The 14080-nt window shown below is 39.9% G+C and overlaps 1 protein-coding gene and 1 pseudogene across 12 annotated transcripts in view; one reads left to right on the forward strand and one right to left on the reverse strand.

Annotated features, from left to right (window-relative positions):
- The window catches only part of Ppp6r3 (protein phosphatase 6 regulatory subunit 3), a 112085-nt gene that overhangs the window by 78635 nt on the left and 19370 nt on the right, over positions 1–14080 (reverse strand). For all 12 annotated transcript variants that reach the window (XM_090347208.1, XM_090347207.1, XM_090347204.1 and 9 more), the window contains exon 2: positions 2055–2203. The gene's annotated coding sequence lies outside the window, so the exon portion shown is untranslated. The remainder of the gene's footprint in view (positions 1–2054; positions 2204–14080) is intronic.
- LOC150052271 (large ribosomal subunit protein uL5-like) lies at positions 11773–12492 on the forward strand (annotated as a pseudogene).

The following is a 14080-nucleotide window of genomic DNA, read 5'->3' on the forward strand; positions in this document are numbered from 1 at the left end:
AACTAATAAATTGTTTAGCAAAATGAATACCAGGAAGCAGAAACATGGGAAAGCATGGGGAGGAAGGGGCAGAGAGCAATGGAGGGGGACAGGAATGGAGGACAAATGAGCAAATACAGTCATTATATTCAGTGACTCCATGTACACAAAAACTTTCTACATGACTAGAAGATAGGGATGGAAGGAAGGACAATGGGGGAAAACAGATCAATCTTGACAATGATCAAGATGCATTGTACTTATAGAATTAAAACATCTTTGTACAACTACTCAACAAAAACAAGAAAGAAAAATAGCCAGCACAAAAAATGTCTGGAGGTATAGCACAACAGTAGAACACTTTTTAAAAATTTTAAGCAAGCATGAGGCCTTGAGTTCAAACCTCAATACAAATAAATTTTTTTAATAGAATAATTAAACAGAATAAGGAAACTAGAAAAGACTGGAAAGCAAAGGGTGAATGACAATGTTGAGGAAATTGTCAGAGGATGGATCAAGCAAGAAAATAATGAGGTGCAGCTAGAGAAATTAGAAGGTTTATGTAAGAATCTGATTCTCAGGGTAAAGAGTTTAAAAGTGTCACTATTTGAGTTTTCCAAAGTCTTTAAGTACTAGGAAGGTCATATATATAATATTCTCTTTTTTTTCTTTTTCTTCTGACACAAAGGATTCAAATCATTGACTAATGCTTTAATTTACTGGCCAACTGAGCCATGCCTCCAATCCTTATACAGTATTCTAAATGCCTAGGAAAGACCATCTGGGCATTAGAAAAAAAAAATTTAGAATATAACAATGATATACGATCTTCTAAGTAGTAAATAAAGCCTGATCTAAACTCACAGCAGTAGAAGTAGAAAGGAAAAAGCTATAAGAGTCAATAAAAGGATAGAATCTGATTGATCATCAGAAATTAAAGCCAAGGGGCTGGGAGTTTAGCCTAATGGTAGAGTACTTGCCTAGCATGTACAAAGACCCGGGTTCCATCCCTTGGTACCACATACACAGAAAAAAGCTGGAAGTGGTGCTGTGGCTCAAGTGGTAGAGTTCTAGCCTTGAGAAAACCCAAGGACAGTGCTCAGGCCCTGAATTCAAGCCCAGGACTGGCATAGATAGATAGATAGATAGATAGATGGATGGATGCCAATTAGCACAGTAAAATGTAACCAATGATGTTGTCTTAAAGCTAGCAAGAATCCAGAGAGACAGATAACCTAATCATTTCTCTACCCTCACTGATATACAATGCTCTACAAGAAAACTGTGTTAAGTATGTTTGTATGACATCCCCTGAAGGCATTACGGTGTGACTTTCTATTAGGTGGCAACTGGGACAAAAGTCAAATCTGCAAAGTCAGTTTCTGATGCTTAATAAAAAAAATTCACAATAAAGAGTTCCAAACTGATAGCAATTAGAACTCAAAAGGAGACAAGGAGTTGGCTGGAAGCCCAAAGTCCTTGGCTAATATAAAACAAACAGCACACATGTGCAGAGCCAGATGAGCCATAAGCAGAGGCCTGGGTTGCAGGTCTCCATTAGCACTCTTATTCTACATGTTATTTCAGCCTGCTAGGCCAACTTAGTCCTCTGTGTACAGCTCAGCCACCCTTGGAAACTAGGAGTCCATTGAGCTCTTTAGAATCTTAGATATATCAAAGTAGACCTCAGAGGCTATTGTGTTACTTCCTAAAAACATAGCACTTTCAGCCAGGAGTTTGGCCTAGTGGTAGAGTGCTTTGCCTCGCACGCACAAAGGCCTGGGTTCGATTCCTCAGTACCACATACATAGAAAAAGCCAGAAGTGGTGCTGTGGCTCAAGTTGTTAGAGCCCTTTCTGGAGAAAACTCAAGGACAGTGCCAGGCTCTGGGTTCATGCCCCAGGACTGGTTAAAAAAAAAAAAACAAACACAACCAAAAAACAGCAGTTTCACACTATACCCAGTTCAAAGAGAATGCCCTAGACCTGGTTCCATTTGGCTCCAGTATCTCAGAGCAATGCTTCCCTTGATACACAGCTTGTTAGAAAACTTCTGGTGATGTTAATTGATCTTACCTTTCAAACCAAGGTTAAAAACTAAAAGAAACGTTTTCTTCTCTGTGGCTCCTTGCCCATTACAGGTTATCCTGATGACAGCTGTCTTCCAATTTACTGCATTAGAAGATTAGCCGGACTAAAATAGGCTATCACAGGAAACAGCACTCCTATGTTAAAAAGAGAGAGAACAGATAATCACATACGTTTATTTGTTGGTGTGATCAGAGTTGTCATTAAAAGATACTGGTTCACCATGTTCATCACTGCACTCTTCACAATAGCCAAGATATGGAAATAACCCAGATGCCCCAAGACAGATGAATGAATACAAAAAATGTAGTACATATATACAAAAACCTCTACATAGCCACCAAACAAAATAAAATAATGCCATTTGCTGGAAAGTGAATAGAACTAGAGCAAATCATGTTGAATGAGACAAGCCAAGACCAAAGGGACAAAAGGCGAATGGTCTCCCTGAGATGTGGATAATAGATATAAACAATATAAGAGGGATGACTGAACAGAGAGATTGAAAGAGAAAGGGTTACAACTGAATCCCTAGCAAAGGGAAGAGATATACGTAACAGCCAACCTGGAAGAAATGGCTTCATTGCCAGTATTCAGAGTTTTGTTCTATGTAAGTCTAGAGAATTTTTTGTATATTCCAACATTTATAAATTTTGTAGACTAGAACAATGATGCAATGAGTGAGATAACTGCCAGGAGTAACTATGTCACAGCACTATAAAATATACGTAACCACTTAATCATAATAATTATAATAATAAAAAAGATACCGGCTCAGGTCTTGATTGCCATAGGACAATGCTCAGAATTAAACATTTTCTATGTGAAAAGGGTGAGAGAAAAAGCACTACCACCCCTAAATGCCATATCATCAGTGAGGGAAGAAAAAGTTAGAAATCCTTTATAAATGCTGTCTACAAGGCATCTACATCTACAAGTAAAATGCTGTGCATCTGCCGTTCTTCAATAAAACACAGTACTACAGTGTGATCTCAACAAATACTTCCTCTCAAGATAAATGAATTCAAGGTCACACAAGACTATAGAGCAATAAGACAACAAAGGACCTCTTCTTTAAGTGTCCTGTTATTTTTAGATGGCTATATTCCCTACTTCATACATGGTGCACACATGTGCACATCTGAAGGAAGGTGGGAGGAGGCCACAGAATCAACAGAAAGCAGGGGAGAAAGTACAGCAATGGTGCCCATTAGTTGTAATAAACATAGATGAAAGTGAACTAAGCAATTCAAGGGCAGTGAGGGGAGGTAGGAAATTTGAGAGAAAGAAGGAACAGCTGATACTAAATAACAGGAAAGAAATGTGCTATTTCTCCCCCCACCCCTGCCCAGTACCTGGGCTTGAACACATGGCCTGCACTGTCCTTGGGCTTTCTCAAGGCTAGAGCTCTACCACTTGAGCCACAATACCACTTCCAGCCTTTTCTATGTATGTGGTACTAAGGAATCGAACCTGGGTCTTCATGCATGCTAGGCAAGCACCCTACCACTAAGGCCACACTCCCAACCTGAGGAAGAAATAAAAATTAATATTCAAAGAGTTAAACTTTTCTTATATAAAATCTGAGGGCTTTGTATTTCTCATTATTCATAATCTTTATAAATCAGAATGATGATCCTTATCATTATTCCCCACCGAGTGGGAAAAAAACAAAAGGGAAAGAAAAGGGAGCTGGGAGCCAGTGCCTCATGCCTGTAATTCTCTCTGAGGATGGAGGTTTGAAGCCAGCCCAGGAAAGAAAAGTCCATGAGACTCTTTATTCTAGTAAACTACCAAAAAGCCAGAAGTGGAGCTGAAGCTCAAATAATATAGCCTTGAGCAAAAAAAATCCAAGGACAGTGCCTCGGTCCCAGAGTTCAAGTGTCAGGACCTTCATACAGAAATAAAGGGAAAATATAATAGATGTGGTCAACATCTATAATACTCTGGAGGTAGGGGAAGGAAGATCTCAGAATGAGGCCAACCCAAACAAAAAAAGATGCCCAGCTAAAGTGGTGGAATCCTAAGTAAGCACAAGGCCAGGAGCTCAAACTCCTCCCCCAACAAGAGAAAGAGCCACTAGTGAGGCCAGCTTTCACCCCAGCACAGGTATATATATGGAGGAAAGGCCACATGAGGCTGTAAACCAGGAATTGAGCCCTCACCAGAAACTCCATCAGCCAAAACTCAAATCTTGACTTTCAGACTACTAAACTACTCTCAAGTTGTTAAGATACTCAGTCTGGAATTTATATGGCCTGTGCAAGCTGAAAGAAGTAATCTTCATTCCCAAGAGTGTATGTACTCAAATTATCAATTCAGAGCACAGACCTGGGGCCGGGAGTTTGGCCTAGTGGTAGAGTGCTTACCTAGCATGCACGAAGACCCAGGTTCGATTACTCAGTACCACAAACATAGAAAAAAGCTGGAAGTGGTGCTGAGGCTCAAGTGGTAGAGCTCTAGCCTTGAGAAAGTCCAAGGACAGCACTCAGGCCCTGAGCTCAAGCCCAGGACTGGCAAAAAAAAAAAAAAAAGAACATAGACCTCTTCATATATATATATATATATATATATATATATATATATATACATACATCAAACTCCAAGATTAAGGCAACAAAGGACCTTTTCTTGTCTTTTCATTTTCTGGTGACTCTGAAGTCTTTACCACATATATGGTGCATACAAGTGTACAGGGGAAGGTAGAGGGAGGGTATAGAATCAGTGGAAAGTGGGTGAAAAAGTACAGCAGCAGAGCCCACTGGACATTGATAAAAGTTAGCCATGCAACTTGTGGGCAAAGATGGCCGAGAGAGAATGGGAAAGAATGAGGGAATAGGTGATACCATGTGGAGGAAGCATATGTACTGGACACATGTAAAGGTAATCCTGCTGTATATCACCTATAAAATAACAATAAAGGGGCCGGGAGTTTGGCCTAGTGGTTAAAAGTGCTTGCCTAGCATGCATGAAGACCCGGGTCAATTCCTCGGTACCACATACATAGAAAAAAGCCGGAAGTGGTGCTGAGGCTCAAGTGGTAGAGCTCTAGCCTTGAGAAAGTCCAAGGACAGTGCTCAGGCCCTGAGCTCAAGCCCAGGACTGACAAAAAAAAAATAAATAAATAAAAATAAAATAAAATAACAATAAAGCAATTAAAATTTTAAAAATCAATAAGGAGTATAGAAAGGGCTGGGAAGGCAGCTCAGGGGTATAGTGCTTACCTATATGTCATGCATACTATTTAGAGCTGCTAAGTGGTAAATTATACTTTTTCTTCCTAAACAAATTTTTATTTTCCTTGCAAATATATCACTTAAAAAAAATGCTTTTGCTGATTCATCATCACACTTTTAGCTATTCCATGTTCAAGTTTTCTATTATCTTTGTGTTTTTGAAGAATTATTTTCCTACCCTTATCTTACAGGTCTTGTCTGGTGCTACCAGTCTTTCCAAGCCAGGAAGTCTCTTTCCTGTATCCACTCAATGTCTCTGTCATTATTGTACTGTTTTAGTAGAAGGCAGTCTTTGGTACTTTTCTCTGAGAAAGGTGTTTATGTTTTTTATTTCTTTTGATACTTCGTATTTCTTTTTGTTTAACCCCCCTCCTCCCAATGTTGCCAATAATTCCTTAATCCCACAGTTTTCTAAACAAAGCCCACCCTCTTTTCTCCCTATTATAAAGACTAATGAAGAGAATGTGTGTGCTGTATGAGCATAAAAATATCAATTAAAAGGTTAGGGAGGGGGGGACCAGGAGTTTGGCCTAATGGTAGAGTGCCTGCCTCACATGCATGAAGACCTGGGTTCGATTCCTCAGTACCACATACATAGTTAAAAAAGCTGGAAGTGGTGCTGTGGCTCTAGTGGTAGAGCACTAGCCTTGAGAAAGCCCAAGGACAGTGCTTAGGTCCTGAGTTTAAGCCCCAGTACTGACCAAAAAAAAAAAAAAGAAAAGAAAAAAAGGTTAGGGATATAATGATAGTAGAATGCATTCTAATTAGCAAATAGAAAGCTCTGGGTTCAATCCCAGCACCAAATAAACCAATTTAGGCAAAAACAGATTCTCAGCTAAACAGAATCTAAGTGCCTTTGCTTAATAATAAAAGTCAAGAATGAACATCTACTCTTTCTGTTGACCTATTACTATTAATTACTATCTTCATACTACAAATAAGGATAATAAAGACTTAACCCTAATTTGCTATCTGGGCAATGTGAATAAAAATCAACTACACAACTTTAAATCTAAAAAAACAAAAAACAAAAAAAAACAAAAACTGAGCTGGCCACAGGTGGCTCACTCCTGTAATCCCAGCTACTGACGAGGCTGAGATCTGAGGATCACACTTCAAAGCATTCAATCACACAAAAAGATGGAAGTGGCACTGTGGTTCAAGTGGTAGAGCACTAGCCTTGAGCAAAAAGGAGTTCAGGGACATAATCCAAGCCCAGTGTTTGATCCCCAGGATCAGAAAAATAAATAAATAAAAACAAAATTGTGCATCCATTATTTGTTGAATGACCGAGATAAAAGTCTTCAGAGTCAGCTAACTGCAGTAGTTCACTCCTATAATCCTAGCTACTCAGCAGGCCAAGATCTGAGGATCACAGTTCAAAGCCAGCCAGGGCACTAAAGTCCATGAGAGTCCTATCTCCAATTAACCACCAGAAAACCAGAAGTGGGGCTGTGGCTCAAGGAGTAGGGAGGTAGCCTTGAGTTAAAGAGTTTAGGGACAATGCCCAGGCCCAGAATTCAAGCCCCACAATCAACAGAAAGTCTTCAGAGTCATCTTCAATTTTTTAAAATGCATGTAATATTGGAACAGAAAATAGTTAACATGGCTACACACTTTACAAGTTGATAAAAGATATAAATTTAAGACAAACTTAAACTCAGCAAACAAGCAATAAAAACAACAATAAAAATCAAAAACCACAAGTTAGATATAGTATGATTAAAAAATACAAAAGCAATAGTAGCAGTAGACAATACATTATATAATGTATTTCTAAATACAAACCAAAGAGTTCAAAAGAGAGGATACTGGGCCGGGAGTTTTGCCTAGTGGTTAAAGTGCTTGCCTAGCATGCACAAAGACCCGGGTTCGATTCCTTGGTACCACATATATAGAAAAAGCTGGAAGTGGTGCTGAGGCTCAAGTGGTAGAGCTCTAGCCTTGAGAAAGTCCAAGGACAGTGCTCAGGCCCTGAGCTCAAGCCCAGGACTGGCAAAAAAAAAAAAAAAAAAAAAAAAAGAGCAGATACTGGTCAAAACTTTCGTATTAAAATGCTATTTTAGGGCCCGGGAGTTTGGCCTAGCGGTTAAAGTGCTTGCCTAGCAAGCACAAGGACCCGGGTTCGATTCCTCGGTATCCCACATGCACAACCAAGCCGGAAGTGGCAGAGACGAGACACAACCAAGCCGGAAGTGACTGAGACGAGACTGCAACAAGCGACAGAGAGCGGAGGCGAGCAAGCGGAGCCCAACCGAGTGGTGGCCGGAGTGAGCGGGGCCGGAGCGAGCGGGGCCCCCGGGGCCGGAGCGAGCGGGGCCAGAAAGAGAGAGAGAAGGGGGCCAAAAAAAAAATAAATAAATAAAAAATAAAATAAAATGCTATTTTAAAGTGCTGAATGAAAAAAAAAACTGTCAACTTAGAATTCAAGGTCCAGTGGAAAATATTCTTCAGGAATGAAAGTAAAAGAAACAAAACTCCAAAAGAAGGGAAAGGAATGTATGGACAGCATATTTTCTAGAAGAAATGCCAAGGGACTACACTTCATAGAGGAGAGGTTGATGACAGAGGATCATCTGTGACTCAGGGAATGGTGGAAGAATAATAGCCATCTGAGAAAATATATTATTTTTCCCTTTTAAATTCTTAAAATGAAGCATGACTTTTGTGCAATTGCAACACAAAGGTGGTAAGATAAATAACCTACTTATTTAAAGACTTACTTTAATTAAAGAGGTAAAATACTAAGTGTAAACTAACTTAAAAATTAGCTATGCATTTGGTAATCTTCAGAGACACCACTAATAAAGTCTATACAGTGAAAATATATAGATAGATAATTCTATCAGGTAATTTTATAAACAATTATTTTAACACAAGCCAACCAAAGAATACCAAGATATCTAAATCATTAATAAAAAATCACCATCCAAGAATGTAAGAAGATTACAGTATAAAATACAAAATATCCATCGTAAATCCATACTAACACATTCAAAAGGCCAATCAGTATGTAACTGTACTTTTAGTAAAAACTTTGGCACCCAATTGGATTACACCACTGTCTAGCAATGTACCCTAATGAGCACTCAAATCACCATGGGCATGCAAGCCTATCTATAAAAATGCAGACAAGTCACAAATTAGAAAATTCGTGTCCAAAGTAAAGCTAAAAGAACCACATGTCCCTATTATAACAACCGTGAGCTAAGATATAGCACAATGGTACACAAATCCATTCAATAAGCTATATTCAGGCAGCTCAGCTGAATTATACATTCAAGCTTTATTTGACCTAAAAGCTGAAATCCATTAATCCAGAGTACAATAGTAAGAAAGACACAAAAACTGGTATTAGGTGGTTGTAACTCACACCTAAAATCCTAGCCACTCAGGAGGGCTGAGATCTAAGGATTACAGTTTAAAGCCAGCCTGGGCAGAAGGACAGCAAACTCATAAGACTCTTATCTTCAATTAACACCAGAAAACTGGAAGTGGCACTGTGGCTCAAAGTAGTAATTGCTGGTTTTAAGCAATAGATCTCAGGGACAGCACTGAGGCCTTGAGTTCAAGTCCCATAACCTACTCATTCCCCCCCCACCAAAAGTTCATATTCCTAAATTTCAACTTGTTCAACAACAACAGCAAGAAAAAGGTAACAGCTTTCATAATTTTAAATGAGCTAACATAGTACATATATTAATATTCTTCCTTGGAACAGCAGTAATTAAAGCCATGCTCCTTTTCAATTATGGCAGATTCAGTTCAGTCAATATTTGGACAAGTCACCTCATCTCTTTGCACCTGTTCTCTTATCTATAAAATGGGAAATTTAAACCATTATTCCTCAAATCCTAGAATTCATTCCTAGGAAACTAAGAAGTATCCATAAAACCAGGACATTGAAAGAAATAGAGAAAAAGCAACTCGATGAATAGCACACATTCTCAATTCTTAAGTTACTTGCGTAACTGTAACTAAGAACTTAAAAGTAGAATGTCAAGGCTGGGCACTAGTAGTTAACAACTGTAATCCTAGCTACTCAGGAGGCTGAGCTCTGAAGATCACCATTCAAAACCAGTCAAGGCAAAAGTCCACTTAATTGGAGACCATTATCTCCAAATACCCAGCAAAAAGATGCAGCTCAAGTGATAGTGTTGTCTTTGAGCACAAAAGCTTAGGAATAGCCCAGGCCCTGAGTTCATGCCCCAAGACTGGTTGGCCTCATGCACAACATGCACACTTCACCAAACATAGACACACTTGGCTGAAAGGGAGTAACTGAGTAACTTTCTTCGCATGCCATACCCATAGCACCATCCACTTTCACCAGCAATGTGAAAACTCCCAGACTCTAGTCAACAGCCTATGTATGTTTCTCCATGAGTAAACTGTTTATTCTTCATTTTTCTTTTGGCTTAGTCTCCTCAGTGATGTGTAGTATTTATTTAACAGTGAGAGTATGAGCCTTTTGCCTGATAGCATTCTCTCTTCCATTCATTTCACTCTGGTATCCACCTGTACCACTCAACCCAAATAGCCTTTTCAGGTTACCAATGACCTCCAGATGGGGCCAAATCCCAAGGCAACTCTCCTGTTCTCATGTTAACCTTGCTGAGTCCACTAGTGGCCCTCCTGGTGAGAAGTTCTTCCTGGTCATGCTCAGTACCTGGAGGGTCCCTCCTTTCTATTTCTACACTAATGCACAGATTCCTAAGAATCCAGGTTTTAGACACTCTCCCACACTGACCACATTCATGGGACGTAAATATACTTTTTTTTAGTGGTATTGGAGTTTGAACTTAGAAAGCCTTGGACTTGCTTGCTGAGCTGGCAGTTCTACACTTGAGCCATATCTGTAGCCCCACGTTTTTTAAAAAATGTACAATTTTCTCACCAACTTAAAAAAAAAGCTGAAGACATAAAACAACTTTTGTTGTTAAATGAAACCATTTCTGTTTCTTAAACTGTAACTCTGCACTTTATAAACAGGTATCAAGCTGGGCACAGGTGGCTCATGCCTGTCACCCTAGCTACTCAGGAGGGTGACATCTAAGGATTGTGGTTTGAAGGCAGTCCTGGCAGGAAAGTCCATGAGACTAGTCTTCACTTAATCACCAAAACGCTAGAAGTATCTCTGCGCCTCAAGTGACACAGCACAAGCCTCAATCAAAACAAGTTCAGGGACAGAACCAACGCTCTGAATCCAAACCCCAGGACCAGCACACAAAAAAACTTATTTTTAAATAAATAAAAGTAAATACCCTGGCACCAGTGGCTCCCACCTTTAACCCTAGTTATTCAGAACTGATGCTCAAAACCAGCCCAGGTAGACAAATCTAAGAAACTCTTATTTGTAATTAACCATGTTCTGGATCTCGGTTCAAAGTCAGACTGGGCATGAAAGTCCATGAGATTTTTATTTCCAATTAACTACCAGAAAACTGGAAGCAGTGCTGTGGCTCAAGTGGTAGAACACTAGCCTTGAGCTGAAGAGCTCAAGGACAGCACCAGGTTTGGAGTTCAAGACCCATGACCCACAAAAAAAAAAAAAAAGAAAAAGAAAAAAGCCCCGACTATGTAAGTGGCTTGCACTGTATTTCTACTGACACTGCTCTGAGTTACTTCAGTAAGGGTACCAGTACGTTATCTTTGTTCTTTAACCATGTATGATGAAAACATGGCGATCCCAGCACAGATATGTGGCAGCTACTTTACTAGCCAAAGATTGGTATCATTTATATACATTCACTCAAAACAAAACACAAAAAATTTAATTTTTACTCAAGTTGAATAATAAGTCTTAAAAAAATTAGGACTAGGAGCAAAGTGCTAGTGGCTCCCACCTATAATCCTACCTACTCAGGAAGCTGAGATCTAAGGATTGTTGTTCAAAGTCAGTCTGGGCAGGAAAGATTTATCTCTAATTGACTACCAAAAAAATATCCCACAAAAAACAGAAGAAACTATATGTGGGGCTGGGAGTCTGGCCTAGTGGTAGAGTGCTTGCCTAGCATGCATGAAGACCCGGGTTCAATTCCTTGGTACCATATACTTAGAAAAAGCCAGAAATGGTGCTGAAGCTCAAGTGGTAGAGCTCTAGCCTTGAGAAAAATCCAAGGACAGTGCTCAGGCCCTGAGCTTAAGCCCAGGACTGGCAAAAAAAAAAAAAAAAAAAAAAAAAAAAAGAAACTATATGTGGAGCTATAGCTCAAGTAGTAGAACAAAAAAACTAAGGAGTAGTGTCCAGGCCCTAAATTCAAGCTCCAGGACTCACATACACACAAAATAGAATTAAGAAGACAGCTTTTAAAATTTTAACCTTTGGATCTACATGAATTTTAATATTTATGCTAATCAGCTTGTTATTAAAGTTTCTAAGTTTTCACCACACAAGATTTTGTTACAATAAAAAGACTGAAGAAACTAAAGAAAAAGAACTTAGGAATTATTGGTTTCCTGTCTCTAAAATGGTGCAAGATCAAGGTGAAAAGGAAAACTCCATGTGGGAGCTTCAAATCTGCAAGCTCTGCCTCAACATCTGTGTCTGGAGAGTGGACACAGACTGATCAGGGCAGCTCAGGTGTTGGAGCAACTCACAGGGCACATGTTTTCCAAAGCTAGAAATACTGTCCATCCTTTGTCCTCAAGAGAAATGAAAAGACTGCTGTCCACTGCACAGTCCATGGGGCTAAGGCAGAAGAAATCCTGGAGAAGGGCTCTAAAGGTACGAGTTTGAATTAAGAAAAACTAACCTGGGACTGGGAGTGTGGCCTAGTGGGAGAGTGCTCACCTAGCATGCAAGACACCCTAGCTTCAATTCCTCCGAACCACATACACAGAAAATGCTGGAAGTGATACAAGTGGAAGAGGACTAGCCTTGAGAAAGATCAAGGCACTGGCCAAAAAATTTTTTTAAAAAAGAAAGAAAAAAAAAAAAAAAAAACCTTCTTAGGTACTGGAAACTTTGGTTTGGGGATCCAAGAACACATCAATCTGGGCATCAAATATGACCCAAGCATTGGTACGGCTTGGACTTCTATGTGATGCTGGCTAGGCCAAGTTTCAGCACTGCAGACAAGAATAGCAGGACAGGTTACACTGGGGTCAAACACAGAATCAGAAACAAGAAAGGCATAAGCTGGTTCCAAGCAGAAGTGTATGATCGGATCATACTACCTGGCAAGTAAATCCCCATTTCTATCCAAATGCCAAAAAGATGTTCTCAGTGAAATTTGAGGAAAAAAAAAAAATTAAGCCCTTAAAAAAAACTGGTCATCAAAACTCAAAAACCTCCACAAGAGGCCGGGAGTTTGGCCTAGTGGTAGAGTACTTGCCTAGCATGCACGAAGACCTGGGTTCGATTCCTCGGTACCACCTACATAGAAAAAAAGCCAGAAATGGTGCTGAGGCTCAAGTGGTAGAGCTCTAGCCTTGAGAAAAAGTCCAAGGACAGTGCTCAGGCCCTGAGCCCAAGCCCAGGACTGGCAAAAAAAGAAAAAAGACAAAAAAAAAAAAGAAAAAACAACCTCCATAAGAGAAGGAATGCTAATAGGCAGTAAAGGAGAAAAGCAAGTGATGGGAAAAGTTTAGTTATCAAGAGCTAGAACCATGCTGACCCCACCCCATATCACTTTCAACTGCTGGAAAGGGTGTGGTTCTCACAAAACGACCAGGCTGCACCACAGAAAGGACAGAAAATGCACTGTCATATGGCCTTAAAAACATACAAGTCATGCTTCTCACCATTAGATAAAGGGAATGAGGAATCTACATGGTTAACATGTGGATAAACTTCATCTGGATCCTAACTTGCCAAAGTTAGGAAACTATGGTACTTGAGACCACTATAATATCAAGTAATCGTGCACATCTGGGGGAGGGAGGAGCACAGGACTTTGAATTCAGGACCTCACACTTGCTAGAGAGATACTCTACTACAAAATCATGCCTCCAAAGCTCCCTCCCCTACCCTTACAATGGTTGTTTCAAGATTAGGTTGCATTTTTTTTACTTGACCCATGACTTGACCACAACCCACCTACTTGACATGTTTCCTGCAGCAGCAGGGATGACAGGTGCTCACCACCATGCCCAGCTTCTTCTACTGTTGAGAAGGGGTCTCACATGGATGTCTGAGTTGGACTTGAATCACAATTCTCCTAATCTTACCCTTTCTAGTAGCTACTGCTACTGGCATGAAGACACGGGGTATAGTTTTTATTTTGTTTTTAAAGATGTGATAGGAAAGTGGGAATGTGGCTTACTGGGTGCTTGCTTCGTGTGCATGACGCTCTGGGTTCAATTTCTCAGCGCCACATAAAACAGAAAAAGCTGGAAGCTGGGCTGTGGCTCAAGTGGTAGAGTGTTAGCCTTGACCACAGAGAGGCTTGGGAACAGTATCCAGGCCCTGAGTTCAAGACCCAGGACTAGGGGTGTGGGGGGAGAGAAAAAGATGTGATAATTTTGTAACTGTATGATTAAAACAAAAATTTAGTCATCTTGAGAAGTGTATAAAATACCTATTTGAAGACTTTTCTCCAAATAGTATAGACAGGGCTAGTCAAAGAAGAAAAAAAAAAAAAAGAATAACAGGACTTGTCTTCCTCAAAACATTATAACCCCACATAAATGGGTAGACATTCACAATATGCTTATCGACCACAAGACTCCTACCAAAAGTTGTATTTTAAAATACACCCACAAATTCTTTGACACTTCTACTACTTTCAAGAGAGTACAGCCCCCCCCACCCCTTTCAGTGTAAGGTGAATTTTG

Source organism: Megascapheus bottae, chromosome 16 (genome assembly GCF_031878675.1).
Source record: "Megascapheus bottae isolate mThoBot1 chromosome 16, mThoBot2.hap1, whole genome shotgun sequence".
NCBI lineage: Eukaryota > Metazoa > Chordata > Mammalia > Rodentia > Geomyidae > Megascapheus > Megascapheus bottae.